This window comes from Macaca thibetana, chromosome 14 (assembly GCF_024542745.1).
Source record: "Macaca thibetana thibetana isolate TM-01 chromosome 14, ASM2454274v1, whole genome shotgun sequence".
Taxonomy (NCBI): domain Eukaryota; kingdom Metazoa; phylum Chordata; class Mammalia; order Primates; family Cercopithecidae; genus Macaca; species Macaca thibetana.
The window spans coordinates 13,121,650-13,137,939 of record NC_065591.1 but is presented as its reverse complement, the minus strand read 5'-3'; the positions used below and the strand labels follow the sequence as shown (position 1 = coordinate 13,137,939).

Genomic DNA, 16,290 nt, shown 5'->3' with positions numbered 1-16,290 from the left:
GTCCAGGAGCTGGGTTCCATCCCTCTAAGGCTATCAGGTGAACGGAGAGCTTTCCTTTTCTGATGCCCCACCCCTGCACCAAGGCTCTTCTCACCGTAGTCGAGCGGGTCTTGGTCAATGGTGAGACCAGCACGTGCGGGCAACAGTCTGTGCCTGTCTCCCGCTGATGCCAATGTGGACAGCTGAGCGGAGAGCATGGGCCAAGCCAGGCACTGGAATCCTAGATCCTCTGCATGTGTGGCTCTGGGCCCCAGTTTCCAAAATGAGGTCTCATTTACCTTGCCATTGAGCACAAAGCAATGGGAGGAGCAGAGCCTGCTGGAAGACGCTACTCCCCTGGGGTGACAGTCAGAGAGGTGGAGTGTTGAGGACGAGGTCAAAGTGCTACTCTCAGGATCACAGAAGCCTTTTTGAAACAAATGACCACAAACTTCTGGGCTTCAGCCTAGGCTGAGTCAACCCTGTGCCCTGGAGGGAGAGGCTTGCATGTGCAGTATGGAGGCGTAGGGAACGTGGGCAGAGGCAGCCTCCGATCCCACTCTGAGACCCCAGCTTCCTCCCTGGAATGCCACGAGCAGGGCGCCACTCCAGGCGTGGGTGTGGTGAGAGCTAAATGACTCAGTGCACAGACTCGGGTGCACAGGGCAAGCTCAGTGCCCTCGGGGCCAGCACCTTGGAGATAACCAATGTGTTGGGCTGGATGCCTGAGATGGCCCTCACCCAAGCTTTCTAGCGTTCTGCAATCCTGCCATGCCCGGGGACGAGGAGACCTGGTTCCGCCCCTCCCTAGCTAGGGAAGTTGGCAAGGTTATCATTCTCTCCAGGCCTCTGTTTTCTTGGCTGCCAAGGAAGGAGGTGGATGGGGAGTTTGTCTAAGATCCTTATCGGCAGAGACATCTGCACAGAGATCTGCCCAGCCACTCAAGTCCCTGGGAGACACAGCCCCGCCCTAGAAGGCGCAAGGCTTTAGCTCTGCCTCCTCCCACCTCCACCCCCAGGCCCTGCAGATCATTATCAGCTGTGAGTGGGGTGCGGGGGGATGGGGGACGTGCATCCTGGCTGTCTCCTCGAGCTCCACCAAGTTCCCCACCACTTACCTGTACCTGCTGGCAGGAGTGCTCCTGAGGACCCTGGAGATCCCACTTGGTGGTGGCCCAGAGACAGGGAGGGCTGCAAAGACCGGGACTGCAGATCCTCCGTGCACCCTTGGGAGGGCGTTTGAGTCTGTGAAGTGGGAGTGAAGCGGCAGGGTGTGGAACTGTTCTGAGCTTGAGGGGAAGCTCCAGGCCCACCACGTGCAGGTGCCCACACAGGATTGGATGGCCCAGGGGAGGCACGGGGCTGCTGAGGCGGCCAGCTAAAGAGCTGAAGCTGGTTCACAGCATGTGGTGGGGGGAGTCGTGGCAAAGGGCCTCTGCCCCATAGATGCAGCCAAGGAAGGAGAAAGGTGGTGTCCCTGGGGGCTTCTCCTGAGGGTAACACTCAAGTCAAGGGCTCAGCCACTACAGTGAAACAAAAGCCCCCAGGACTTGATTTCTAGTTCCAGATCTATCACTTAGCAGCCCTGTGACTTAGGCAGATTGCCTCCTTCTCTCAGCCTTAGTTTCTCCATCTTCAAAATAAGAGACTGGCCCCTCCCACCTCCAAGCATGGGCCAGGGACCATCTTTGGCATCCACTGGGAGCTTATTAGAAATGCAGAGTCTCAGGCCAGGTCCAGTGGCTCAGGCCTGCAATCTCAGAGCTTTGGGAGGCTGAGGCGAAGCTCTCTTGAGGCCAGGAGTTTGAGACCACCTGAGCAATATAGCACAACCTTGTCTCTACTAAAAATAAAAAATGTTGATATGCAACAAGATATAAAAAAGGAAAAAAAATTAAAAAAGAAAAACTAGCCGGGCGCGGTGGCTCACGCCTGTAATCCCAGCACTTTGGGAGGCCGAGGCGGGCGGATCACAAGGTCAGGAGATCGAGACCACGGTGAAACCCCGTCTCTACTAAAAATACAAAAAATTAGCCGGGCGCGGTTGTGGGCGCCTGTAGTCCCAGCTACTCGGGAGGCTGAGGCAGGAGAATGGCGTGAACCCGGGAGGCGGAGCTTGCAGTGAGCCGAGATCGCGCCACTGCACTCCAGCCTGGGCGACAGAGCGAGACTCCGTCTCAAAAAAAATAAATAAATAAATAAATAAATAAATAAATAAATAAATAAAAAAGAAAAACTAGCTGGGTATGGTGGTACATATCTGTAGTCCCAGCTACTCAGGAGGCTGAGGCAGGAGGTTCACTTGAGCCCAGGAGTTGGAGGCTGCAGTGAGCTATGATGGTGCCACTGCATTCCAGCCTGGGCCAGAAAACAAGATCCAGATCCAGTTTCTTTTTTTTTTTTTTTGAGACGGAGTCTCGCTCTGTCGCCCAGGCTGGAGTGCAGTAGCCAGATCTCAGCTCACTGCAAGCTCCGCCTCCCAGGTTCACGCCATTCTCCTGCCTCAGCCTCCTGAGTAGCTGGGACTACAGGCGCCCGCCACCTCGCCCGGCTAGTTTTTTTTTTTTTTTTTTTTGTATTTTTTAGTAGAGACGGGGTTTCACCGTGTCAGCCAGGATGGTCTCGATCTCCTGACCTCGTGATCCGCCCATCTCGGCCTCCCAAAGTGCTGGGATTACAGGCTTGAGCCACCGCGCCTGGCAAGATCCAGTTTCTTAAAACAAACAAACAAAAAAAAAAAAAATGCAGGCCAGGCACGGTGGCTCACGCCTGTAATCCCAGCACTTTGGGAGGCCGAGGTGGGTGGCATCACAAGGTCAAGAGATCAGGACTATCCCGGCCAACAATGGTGAAACTCTACTAAAAATATAAAAATTAGCTGGGCGTGGTGACACACACCTGTAGTCCCAGCTACTCAGGAGGCTGAGGCAAAAGAATCACTTGAACCTGGGGGGCAGAGGTTGCAGTGAGATGAGATTGTGCCACTGCACTCCAGCCTGGAGACAGAGCAAGAGCAAGACTCCGTTTAAAATAATAATAATAATAATTAATTAATTGAAAATAAATAAATACAAAAATGCAGAATTGGAGCCCCACAGTACACAGGCTGAGTCAGTCTGCAGCTTAACAACATCCCTAGGCTGCTCATGTCCTCTATCAAGTTTGAAAAGTACTGGACCGGGTACCTAGGCATCTTTCGGGCATGCCCGGCTAATTTTTGTATTTTTAGTAGAGACAGGGTTTTGCCACGTTGGCCAGGCTGGTCTTAAACTCATGACCTCAGGTGATCCATCTGCCTTGGCCTCCCAACGTGCTGGGATTGCAGGCATGAGCCACCACGTCTGGCAGGTACCTAGGAATCTTTAGTGGTCCCCTTCCAAAATCCCATCTCACCAACCTATGCAGAGCCCAGTCGGGAGAGCTAGATGCCTTTCTCTGTTCCCATAAGCCCATTACTCCCTGGTGCATGGCCCACTGTGCCAAGCCATAAATGCCCATAGCAAACCTCCCCTGCGTGAGGGTTTCCAGGAGGCAGGTGCCCCTGGGCTCCCTGAGACCATCATTCCTGCCTCTCTGTGCAGTTCTTCGTTTCAGGAGCAACCACCCTGGTCATCTCAGCAAACTGCAGTTCCCCGGGTGAGTTTCACAGGCATTGCTTCTGCCTCTGGGCATAGCTTATCCTGGAAGACCTTATATGAAAGTGGATGCTTGTGGAGCCTCTCCATAGGATGGTGGGTGAGTGGGGAGTGGGACTTTGTCTGCAATCCTACCCACTGGTGGATCTGAGCTCCTGACCATCCTCCTGTCCTCTAGGAGCCTCCTGTATCTAACTTGAGTCTGGTTCTAGTCTCCTCTCCTTTACCACAGCTCCTCCATGCCTCTAATACAGCCTGGACCTCAGCAAGTTGCCCCTAATCTGACAGGTTGGATGCAGACCCAAAATGGCATTAAATTTGCCGAACCTCCTGGTTAGGCCTTCAGAAAGGCCACCAGAGCCGTCTGTTTCGAGGAAACTAGAAACCTACGGCTGCTGTAACCAATTACCACACACTGGGTAGCTTAAAACAACAGAAACGTGGCTGGGCCTGGTGGCTCATGCCTGTAATCCCAGCACTTTGGGAGGCCAAGGCAGGTGGATCACTTGAGGTCAGGAGATCGAGACCAGCCTGGCCAACGTGGTGAAACCCCACCTCTACTAAAAATACAAAAATTAGCCAGGCGTGGTGGCAGGTGCCTGTAATCCCAGCTACATGGGAGACTGAGGCAGGAGAATTGCTTAAGCCTGGGAGGTGGAGGTTGCAGTGAGCTTAGATCGTGCCACTGCACTCCAGCCTGGGCAACAGTGAGACTCCGTCTAAAGAAAAAAGAAAAAAGAGGAAACAGAAACATAGTCTATGATTCTGGAGGCTGGAAGCCCAAGGTCAAGGTGCTGGCAGGATCGAGTTCTCTCCGAAAGCTCTCAGGCAGAATCCTTTCTGGCTTCGTTCCAGCTTCCAGTGGTTGCTGGCAACTCTTGGTGTTCCTTGGCTCACAGACACATCCTGCCAGTCTCTGCCTCTGACATCAGGGGCTGTTCTCCCTGTGTCCCTTCGCTTATTCTAAGGACACCCAGTCATAGTCCATTATGACCTCATCTTAACTCGATTACATCTGCAAAGACCCTATTTCCAAATAGATCCCATTCACAGATACCAGGGTTAAGACTTCAACATATCTTTTGGGGGGATACGGTTCAACCCACAAAAGATGGCAAATAGCTTTTCTATCGATGTGACCCTGGTGGGTTCTGAGGATTGAGGGATGTTGTCTGCCATGGGCTCGGCAGGAAGAAGTGGCCACACATATTGCTGTCTGTGCACCTGCAACAAATCCATCTCCTGTCTGTTAAGGCTGACGTAGCCTCTGTGGCCCATGGGCTCCAGCAGGTGGAGCAGAGATGCTCTCACCTTGGTCACTGGTTCCTGGCTCCTAGGGCAGGTCAGTGGTTCCTCCAGGATCAAAAGCCTGCGAAGGAAGCCCACGATACAGAGGGCATGTGAACCAGCACCCTCCCCTTCCAGCTGGGTAGTAATGCGGGCTCCGGTCTCCTTAGTAGATGAAAGTCGGCACAGTGCCGAACCTGGTCAGCTTATGTGTGCCGGCCTCTGTGCAGTGTGTGCCTTTGTGGTTGAGCTGGCTGCCGGCAGCAACTATACCCAGATGAGTGTCTCAGGCCCAGAGAACCAGCATCCACTCTTTGGGTACCATTTAATCCTAGAAACCACCACCAAGAGTTGTCTTCTTATCCTCTATTGTCAAAGTGAAAATGGGGAGTGGGATTTATGTATTTATTTTTTAATACAGACAGAGCCTTGCTAAGTTGTTCATGCTGTTCCTCAAACTCCTGGGCTCCAGCGATCCTCCTGCCTCAGCCTCCTGAGTGGCTGGGACTCCAGGCAGGTACCATGACATCCAGTTTTGGGGAGTAGGGTTTAAGTGCTTTAGCAATTAGCTCCAGAGCCCCTGAGGCAGAACGCCACCAGGATCTGACAGTCCCAGGTGCTTCCCTCTGGACTAGTGTTTCCTATGTGAATGCTGATGTGGTGGCTCCTTAGGAGGCCAAGGCAGGAGGATCACTTGAACCCAGGAGTTCGAGACTAGCCTGGGCAACATGGTGAGGCTCAATCTCAACAAAAAATATATTTTTTAAAAAATTAGCTGGGTGTGGTGGAGCACGCCTGTAGTCCCAGCTACTTGGGAGGCTGAAGGGGGAGGATTGCTTGAGCCCATGAGTTCGAGGCTGCAGTGAGCTATAATCATGCCACTGCACTCCAGGCTGGGCAACAGAGTGAGCCCCTGTTTTTAAAAAAATAACAATAGTTTGCATGGAGTAAGATATTCCAGCTCCTTGCCTCCTACCAAGGACGTTCCCCTCTAAGAACATAGAGGTCAAGGGGACATTAGGAAGACTGCCAACATGATGGTACCTAAGATTTATCAGTGAGCCCTGCCTTCTGGTGCCATTGAGGTCAGATCTTTTCAAAGACATTTGGTTATGTCATGAGGTTGCTACCAGGGACCTGGATTTGGCAAAAATGGGCTGGGAATACTTGGGGAGGAGTTTCCTCTGCTCACATCCTAGGGAAAGAGAGGAAAGGAGGAACATTCTCTTCAGTTGGGTCTGACACACCATGCAGGGGCGAGGGACACACTGCCCACTGCTGCCCACATTCTGACCACTTCAGTGACCCAGCTGCCCCAGAGTCCCTGACCCTCCCCTGTAGCCTAGGGTCCCTGAACGGCCCCAAGACTCAACTTCCTGTCCGTGACCTCACATGTAACTGACCTTCACCCAGCCCCTCTCCGCGCTTTCCTTATCGGTAGAGGATAAATCATTCCTCCTAGGCCCCCATGACCCTAGTCTACTGTGTTCACCTTCCCTGGCTGTTCTCTCCTCCATCCATGCCTCTCCCTCTCCTCTGGCTCCAGAAACTGAAGTCCTGGAAACCCCGTGTCCCTCTCTGACTGGGGTCTCCCCTCTCTGCCCTTTCACAGCAACGATCTCCTATGGACTCCATCTCCTCCTCTCCCATCTCCACAGACCTTAAGCCCTCCTGAGGCAGCCGCCAGTAGCTTACTGCCAAATACATGCTTTTCCATGTATTTTCTTACTTGACCTTTCTGTACTTTTTTGCTGCTGGATGTCAGTCTGAATGGTTGACCGCATGGGTCTTGGAATCGGACGGGTCTGAATCCCAGCTCTCACTTACCAGCTGCGTGGCTTTGGACAAGTACCTCAATTTTTCTGAACCTCCGTTTCATCTTCTGTGAAATGGGGCTAATCAGAGTACCTATCTAATTAGGCAACTAAGATTAAAATAAGCACATAACAGGTGCTTACTAGATGACAGGACACTCCCCTTCTAGCAAGTTTCCCTTCTTTTATCCATCTCCTTGGTCAGAGTCTGCAGACCGAGTCCAGGACTGGCTGGCCTATAAAACTGCCCAGTTTTTGCAGGTTTTGCACCCTGGTTTCGCAGGTACCCTGGAAGAGTCTCTCGGCGCTGCTGCTGTTCTTCACCGTCCTGGAGCTAAGGCATCACCTTCTTGTCTACCTTCCTGGGCTTCCATGCCACCTTCTGCTACACCGGCTGGTGAGTGGGTTGGCAAGGTCTCTGCAGGATGGGCAGGCCCCCACTCAACCCCCAGAGCCTGGACGGGGGAGCCGAGGGAGGAGGGACAACAAGAGGGCTGTGTGGGGAGTGGAAGACGGAACCCCTCCTGCCCTCCTAAACCGTCTGTACCGTGGCCATGCTGAGCGAGCCCCACTTGGTCTACACTGGGGAGATGCTGTGCTGAGGGGCGTGTGAATACAGGGAGGTGGCTAGGGAAGAAGATGTTTACAAAAGCTTCTAGCTCAGCGCAAGGTGCCACTGGCTGGGGACAAGTGCGGCATGGTGCCGCCCGACGCTGGTGGTGGCAGCCGATGCTGCAGGAAGGAAGGGCAGCAGTGAGGCTTCTAGATCCCAGGCTGACAACTATAGCCTTACATGCGCTGGGACGCGGTGGTTACAGCAGCTCCCTTCATCAAGGGGCTTCCACAAGCTCCTTCCCCTGACCCTCATGACAGGCCTGAGGGGGCAGGGAAGAGACTGACCCCATGTCACAGATGAGGAAACTAAGGCCCAGAGAACTAAGGTGACCTGGCTGAGATCACATTCATCCCCAGAATCCAGGTACGACTCCTGGGCAACCTTCTCCCCAGGGAAGACCACAGCTACGAGAAGGACTCAGCCCAAAGCACAAGGTCTGGGGGCTCAGGTCACCGCCGCCTGGTCTGTGGAGGACTGTGGGCAGAAAGGAAAGCCTGGATCACCAGAGAAAGCAGGGAAGGAAAAACCTAAAGGGATCACGGGGTCACACGGGCTTCTTCTGGGTTGACTAAAGGCGAGTGGCCTTGGCCCTTCCTTCTCCTCCCGACTCCAGTACCTGAACCCAGCTCAGGAAGTTCCCACGGCCACAGCAGCCACTCCCGGGATCCACCCACACAGGCGTCACACCCCCCAGCCACGGCCTGCCCTCGAGGCATCTGCTGCTCCTGGGAGCTGAGCTCCTCCCAGCATCTGACCTCTGGGGCTCTGCGATCTTCCCCTTCTGCTGGCTGCAGGGTTGGCCCTCCCTTTGTAACACCCAGCCCCAGAGATCACTATCCCCACCCGTCATACATGCCCCAGCATGGCCGCATGGAGAAGGGTCTGCTCTTTCTGTCTAAGAAACATTCCTCAATGTCGCTGTTTTGCTATCAATAAAAAGTTGACATGTGGCTCAGGTCACATCCACCTGGATTTAATGACTAAAGTTGCATAGCTTGTCCGTGTGTGTGCACAGCAGGGACCCTAGGTGTCTCACATCCATATGTGTGGATGGACAAGTGGGCAGGAGTATCCCCCTGTTCCCAAACTTAACGGATTCGTTACTGGAAACCCTGCTGCTAAATGAGAAGCTATTAAATAAAAATATTTTCATGAATATGGCCGGGCACAGTGGCTCACCCTTATAATTCCAGCACTTTGGGAGACCGAGGCAGGCAGATCACTTAAAGTCAGGAGTTTGAGACCAACCTGGCCAACATGGTGAAACCTCGTCTCCACTAAAAATACACAAGTTAGTCAGGCATGGTGGTGTGCGCCTGTGATTCCAGCTATTCAGAAGGCTGAGGCACATGAATTGCTTGAACCCAGGAGGCAGAGGTTGCAGTGAGTCAAGATCGCACCACTGCATTCCAGCCTGGGTGATAAAGTGAGACTCTGTATAAAAAAGAAATATATTTTCATGACTGCAAATGGGAAACGTTATGTATTCCATCCCAACCCAAGGTACCCAAGCAATTCTCAGAAAAATGTTCAATGCAGACAAGTGTATAGATAGTAAGCAATCTGAATGTATTCAGAAGTCCCCTCCGCATGAGGTTCCACTTTCTGTGATTTCTGTTATCCGTGGCCCACCACAGCCCAAAAACAGCTGGCTGGGCGCAGTGACTCACTCCTGTAATCCCAGCACTTTGGGAGGCCAAAGCAAGTGGATGACCTGGGGTCAGGAATTCAAGACCAGCCTGGCTAACATGGCGAAACACCATCTTTACTAAAAATGTGAAAATTAGCCAGGCCTGGTGGCACATGCCTGTAATCCCAGCTACTTGGGAGACTGAGGCATGAGAATCTCTTGAACCTGGGAGGCAGAGGCTGCAGTGAGCCGAGATCGTGCCACTTCACTCCAGCCTGGGCAACAGAGCGAGACTCTGTCTCAAAAAAAAAAAAAAAAAAAAAAGTTGAGTACAGTATATTTGGAAAGACCACATTCATATAACTTTTTTTTTTGAGATGGAGTGTCGCTCTGTCACCCAGGCTGGAGTGCAGTGGTGTGATCTCGGCTCACTGCAACCTCCACTTCCCAGAGTCAGGTGCTTCTCCTGACTCAGACTCCCAAGGAGCTGGGATTACAGGCTTGTGCCACCACGCCTGGCTATTTTTTTTATTTTTAGTAGAGACGGGGTTTTGCTATGTTGACCAGGTTGATCGCAAACTCCTGAACTCAAGTGATCCGCCCACCTCGGCCTCCCAAAGTGATATAACTTTTATTACAGTATATTTTAATTCTATTATTTCTCATCTCTTACTGAACCTAACTTATAAATTAAACTTTATCATAGGTATGTACGTGTTGGAAAGAACATAGTCTATGTATAGATGAGAAAACTGAGTCCCAGAAGATATGATGGCTAAGAGTGCCAACTCGGGGCCAGACCGTCTGGGTTTGACTCTTGAGTCTTTCCTTCCCTAGCTGTGTGATCTTAGGCAAATTTCTTAACCTTTCTGGACCTCCACTTCCTCAAATGTAAAATGGGGCTAATGCTAATTCCCACCTCACAGGATTGTGGTGAAGACTCTCTGAGTTAATATATGTAAAGCTCTACCTTAGAATAGAGACTGCGTCTAGAAGACACTCTGAAAGTGCTGCCTTATTGAACACCTTGCCCAAGGCCTCACATTAGCAAATCGTATATCACTGATTCAGAAAGAAATGACATAACCCAGACACCTCGCCCTGGAGGAGCAGGAGGATTATCCAGCCACTGACAAACATTCAGAGAGCAGCGCTTCCTGGTTCCCACCTCTGTCACATGACAGCCTATTGCAGAATGCATATCCCAGTAACTGGGAGACTCCAAAACAGTGACCGTATGTCCCTGTGGCATAGACCTAGTTTGCACCCAGTTTCCCATCTAGACAGATGTTCCTGTTTGGAGGATAAACCCTGGGAGAGTGGCTCTCTACACACAGGCAGCTCCAGAGACTTGCAACATAAGGCCACCAGGTGGCAGTGAAGCATCGAGCATTGAACTTGAGCACCTGCTCTGGGCAAAGAATTCATGAATGCCCTGGCCAGGCAGATACCAGTCTCAGATATTTGCGGGCACCTGCTAAGGCTACTGGTACCAGCGGGGTCAGCTCCACTCAAGGCTGCATTCGGAAAGATATTTATCTGCAGAATGGAACAGAATTGGTCAAGGAGGGGAACAGCCAGGAATGTCATGGTTCAGAGATACTAAGCTGGTACCTTTGGGCTTCCATTGACACCTGCTCCTCCAGTTGTGGTTACCCTGAGCTCTCCTCACTCCAGGTGCTAATCATGGCCTTTGGGGCATTTCGAGATTATTCCACATGAATTCTTAGTCTTATGTCACCAACAGGATTGTGTGGCCTGCCACAGGTCCTGCTTGGAGGACAGATCAGAAACACTCGGGCGCCTGGGGGCAGACTAAAAATTTGGCACCCTTCCAAATTGATAATCAAATATGTTTCATTTCAACTGAGTGAGGATAGCAAGAAGTCATTTTCACATTAATAAAAATCATAACCCCCTTTCTTCATGTTCAAAATGGAGATGTATTACACACACCAACAGGAATTGTCAACAGGAATTGATTTTGGAATTGTCTTTCCCGATTCTTCCCTGACTCACAACTGGAAAGCATTGCTCACCCACTCTCCCTCATTTGTAAATAGCAGAAATTACTGCAGAAGCAATAACAAGTCTTATTCTAGACACATTTATTGCTTGTTTTCAGGCGTTTGCGGTTACAGCGACAGTGTCTCACTTGGTTGCCCAGGCTGGTGTGCAGTGATGCAATCATAGCTCACCACAGCCTCAAACTTGTAGGCTCAAGCAATCCTCCAATCTCAGCCTCCCCAGTAGCTGGGACTACAGGTGGACAACTTTTTAGGAGATATTTTTTAAGGCTTGCAGATATCTTCTTGGTAAACAGTTATTTGCAGTGCATTAATTGGTTTCAGAATTCAGGCTGCCCAGCCATGTCCACTGCCGGGGTTGCCAGCTGGCTGATCTCACAGCCAGGCCAGTGGATGCAGCAACTTGCAATGCACATTGCAGAAATACCCACACAGAGGTAGGCTGGTGCTGGGAAGGAGTAACTTTTCTTTCTACTTAGGGGCATTGTCTATTTTGGCAAAAGGGACGTCAGTTTCATTTCCACCAGCTACGTGAGAATCTGCAGGTGGAAACCTGAGTTAACAGGCAGCAGATTTCTGATGGATCCCTGTGGTTTCAGTGTTCCTCTGATTAGTGTATCAGGAAGCTGCCCACCTGCCCAACCCATTAATTCCCTTTAACTTGCCTCCTCCAGGAAGTCTTCTTTGACATTCTCTCATCCTTGGGGGCCTCAGCTGGTGAAACCCTATCAGTTTCACCACTGGACCTAGCTTGCCTTATTGGACTATCTGTATATAGATTCCAATCTTATCTCTCCCCAGCTGGACTCAACACAGTTTGAGGACAGCATCTACATCTTCCACTTTTTTGTGGTCCCTATGATAGCCAGCATATGCCAGGCAACAAAGGAAGGTTGACTCGAATCACTCCTTGAACAAACTCCTAAGTACGGACCTGACATGCCCCTAATACTCATCATACCTTTCCTAATGATTCTTTTGTGTTCTCTGTTTCAAGAAAAAGTGGGAACATTTAACTATTATTCTCCAGAAATTCCCACCACAATGTGAACTTGTCCTTATCCAGAAAGTAATTTCACATTATCATAACAACTAGAACATGGCAATGTTAGCAAAATTCTCTCCAGGAATCATTATCAAAGCATTTGCCCACTTGATGTTTGTTTTGTAACCATTCATCTGACAATTATTTATTGAGCAATTACCAAGCACAAATGGTCCTCAACTTAAGATGGTTCAACTTAGGATTTTTCAACTTTGTGGTGGGTTTATTGGGAGGTAACCGCATCATAAGTTGAGGAGCAACTGTACTAGTTTGGGTTTTGGGGATATAGGAACAAACAAAATGGGGGAAAACTTATCACAGGGAACTGATATTCTAGTCAGTAGGAAATGGACTAGTAAAATATATTAACATATTGTCACTAAAGAACACGGAAGGGCTCACTGATCCAAACGGCCTCTGATGAAGCAATGGTGCTATGATGGGCATCGTCCCTACCAATCATATTTGCCCCAGTAAAGGGCGCAAAAATGACCATAAGACTTTCCCCCTTGAGAGAGATGCCTGCTTGTTAGCAAATAATTTCTGTACCAGTTGCTATGTCACAAACCACCCCCAAAACTTTCCGGTGTAAAACAATCATGTTATCATGCTCATAGATTTTACAGCCCATAACTTGGACAAAGCAGAGCAGGAAGAGGTGATCTCTGCTCTATGATTTCTGGAGCCTCTGCTGGGAAGAATCCAAGTTGAGTGATCTGATGAGAGGGAGCTAGAATCATCTGGAAGCATCTTCACTCATGCCTGGCAGCTGATGCAGGCTGTCAGCCAGGACCTCAGCTGGGCTGTGAGCTAGAGCACCTTCACATGCCTCTCCATGTGGGATGACTTGGACTTCCTCACAACATGGTGGCTGAGTTCCAAGAGTTAGCATCTTGTCCATGAAAGCCCGGTGGAAGCTCACGACATTCTTATAATCTAGCCTCAGATGTCACATGGCATGCTGGGTGTGCAGTGGCTCATGCCTGTAATCTTGGCACTTCGGGAGGCTGAGGCAGGAGGATGGCTTGAGGCCAGGAGTTCAAGACCAGCTTAGGTAACATAGCAGGATCATAGCAGGACCTCTGCAAACAACAAACAAACAAAAAACAAACAAAAAAACAATAATAATAATTATCCAAGTGTGGCAGTGTCCACCTGTAGTCCCAGTTACTCAGGAGGCTAAGGCAGGAGGATCGCTTGAGCCCAGGATTTTGAGGCTACAGTGAGCTATGATCTAAGTAGGCTGGGCAACAGAGTAAGACTCTGTCTCTGCAAATAACATGAAGAAGTCACATGGCAACAGTCCTGCCATCCTTGTCCAGGGCAATCACAAAGATCCGTGCAGGTTTGAAGTGTAGACCCCACTACTGGAGGGAAGGGAGTATCTAGGTCACACGGTAAGAGCACATGGATAGGAGATACTTTTGAGGCCAACTTGGGAAAACGCAATGTTCTACATGACCTGTGTCTAATTTCCGAACAAGTGGGATATCTTCATCTACCCAGAGTCATCTTGAAAGCAGAGAGCAAAAACCACTCAAGCAGAAGATAATATCTGAGTGTTGCATAATCCTTGGTTTGGAGCAGAGAAGAAAACAGCAGCAGAACAACACTTCAGTTGATCAGCCCCTGCCCTGTAGAGCAGGTACTCGTAATGATCTGAAATTTCTGCCTTATTTTCAAAGAATAGAAAAATTAGGCCTGGGCTAGAGAGGAGACTCATTCTTGATTCAGGTCAAGTGCCTAAAACACAGAGGCAAAGCAGTGTGGGTGAAACTGTACACACTTTGGAAGCACAGTGCTAGATTTAAACCCTCACTGTGCCACTTACCAGCTGCCCGTCCCTGGGCAATTTCTCCATCTCTGAGAAACAGTGCGGCAATATTAACTTCCTCGTGAGGTTGCTGTGAGGATTAAATGGGGTCATATCTGCCAAAGCCTTTGTAGCTACCCTGGAAAGAATCTCAGAGAATTAAATGGGGTAATATCTGCCAAAGCCTTCGTAGCTACTCTGGAAAGAATCTCAATCATTTAAACTGCCAATGGAACTGATCCATTTTTATGATGTTTAATTCACTGCAATAAAATGTGTTCTCATCAAGACTGCGGACCACTCCTATGTCCGGAAAGCTTACCCTAAGTGACGTACTTTTCCATCGGTAAACGTGGGAATGGGCCTTTTTGGGGAAATGATCTGCTTGTTTCTATAACCGTCCTTTGAAAGAATGCGCCATGGCATCTGAGATCCAGAAGAACAAGCCTTGTTGATCCAGTGGGGTCCAGGAGTTGCTCCGTCCTTGGGGGGCTCACGTTCTGTTTGCTCCATGAGAACAGAGAAGGGAGACTGTTGACTCAGGGGAGGGCTTACCTCACCAACCTGGCACTGTATGAGCCCACTGAATCAGATTTGGGGCTGGTTTTGGTCACCACTAGAGTGTCAGAGAAACTCAGTGGTAGAGAAAGCAGAGATTTTCCCTATCACATGGTCAACAGAAACCAAGGAATCAAGAAAGCAGGAACCAAGCTGATCCATGCTTCTGGAAAGGTCTCATAATTTGCTCCCGGTATGCTCCTCCTTGGTCACCAAGGCAGGGTCTCCAGGGGTTACCACTGAGATGAAGCCATCATATTGATTGGAAGGGATGACCATTACTTAGGCAGATCTCCCACTGTGCAAGGTCACAGCTTTAGAGGAAATGAGAGAACAGGGAGGAGTGAACAGAAAGGAAGCCAAAGATTAGAGGAAATGAGAGAATAGGGAGAAGTGAACAGAGAGGAAGGGAGGGGAAGTGACTCACTATGAAACTGTGATTTTTCAGGTCTTAGGAACTGAGAGTCCATATGTATGGGATGTAAACATGTGTGCCTGCCCATCTGTCTGCCTAAGCTCTTCTTCCACACACGGGAAGGAAGCCCACAGCTTTCACCCACTGGCAACATAATCACAAGGTCTATAGCTCTCCCATCTAAATGCAGCCCCATGAAGCTGAGATGGCTCATAGCCAGGGAATAGGGGCCAGATTCTGAGTTGAGAAGTCCTGAGTTCAAGTCCTGTGACTTAACATTTGGGTAACTTTCAACAAGTCAGGTAACTTCTCTGAGATACCATCTCCTCACCTGTAAAATAGGGGAATTAATCCTTGCTCAGCCTTCCTCAAAGGATAATTTTCAGATTCCGGTGTTTATTATCTGTGCTTCCAAGATCCCGTAAGATCCACAAAGGCAGGGACCATGATTGCCCTCTTCCCTGTTGTACCTCTTCGTGACACCTGTCATGAAGTAAACATTCAAAAAAGACTGGTGAATAAATGAACGATGGTATGGTGAACTCAGCCCCTGCCCTAGACAGAAGGCAAAGAAAGCTCTTCTTGCATTGCTCATTCCTTCCCACCAGATACTGCTCCTTAAAGTGTGGTCTGTAGACCAGCAGCAGCAGCAGCAGCACCTGAGAGCTTGTTAGAAATGCAAATTCAGTCCTGGCATGGTGGCTCACACCTGTAATCCCAGCACTTTGGGAGGCCAAGGCGGGCGGATCACCTGAGGTCAGGAATTTGAACCCAGCTTGGCCAACATGGTGAAACCCCGTCCCTACCAAAATTACAAAAATTAGAATTAGCTGGCGTGGTGGTGCATGCCTGTAGTGCCAGCTACTTGGGAGGCTGAGGCAGAAGAATCGCTTAAACCCGGCAGGCAGAGGTTGCCGTGAGCCAAGATCACACCACTGCACTCCAGCCTGGGCGAGAGAGTGAGACTCCATCTCAAAAAAAAAAAAAAAAAGAAAGAAAGAAAGAAAGAAGAAATGCAAAATCATGAATCTTAATTTGGGGGTGTTGGAGCCCAGGAATCTGTGTTTTAACACACCCCCTCCATGATGCCAACATTCACTGAAGTTTGAAAAGCATTGCTGTTGGACACACTGGGGTGAGGTTAGAATGGGGTATGAGATGCCACGCCCCCTTATTGAGTTAACTACTTTCCATCTGGTTCAGGTGTTCATTACCCAACCCACCCCACCTCTTCTTGGCCTGCCTTGGAAAGGCTGTGGAAGCTGGCAGGTGCCTGAGGAGGGCGAGGAGGTCTTGTCTCCTCTTCCCCCTCCCCATGGTGACCTGGGAGTAGCAGGTCTGGCCCCTTCCTGTTTCAGCAGAACCTGCAGATACCGTGAGAGGATCAGGAGATAAGCTCTGCTCTCCTCAGCCCTGAGCAGGGGCAGATACATGAGAGCTTTGCAAAGTGGGCCTCTCCCAGGCCAGGCAG

At 50.0% G+C, this 16,290-nt stretch overlaps 1 protein-coding gene and 1 long non-coding RNA gene across 2 annotated transcripts in view; one reads left to right on the top strand and one right to left on the bottom strand.

Moving 5' to 3' along the window:
• TMEM109 (transmembrane protein 109) overlaps positions 1-16,290 on the top strand; it is a 135,075-nt gene that overhangs the window by 35,479 nt on the left and 83,306 nt on the right. The window lies entirely within an intron of this gene.
• Positions 11,091-15,297, bottom strand: LOC126935546 (uncharacterized). Its single transcript, XR_007719258.1, has 3 exons — positions 15,151-15,297; positions 14,169-14,346; positions 11,091-13,115 (listed from the first exon to the last, which is right to left on the bottom strand). It is a non-coding gene; the product is annotated as an uncharacterized LOC126935546 (long non-coding RNA).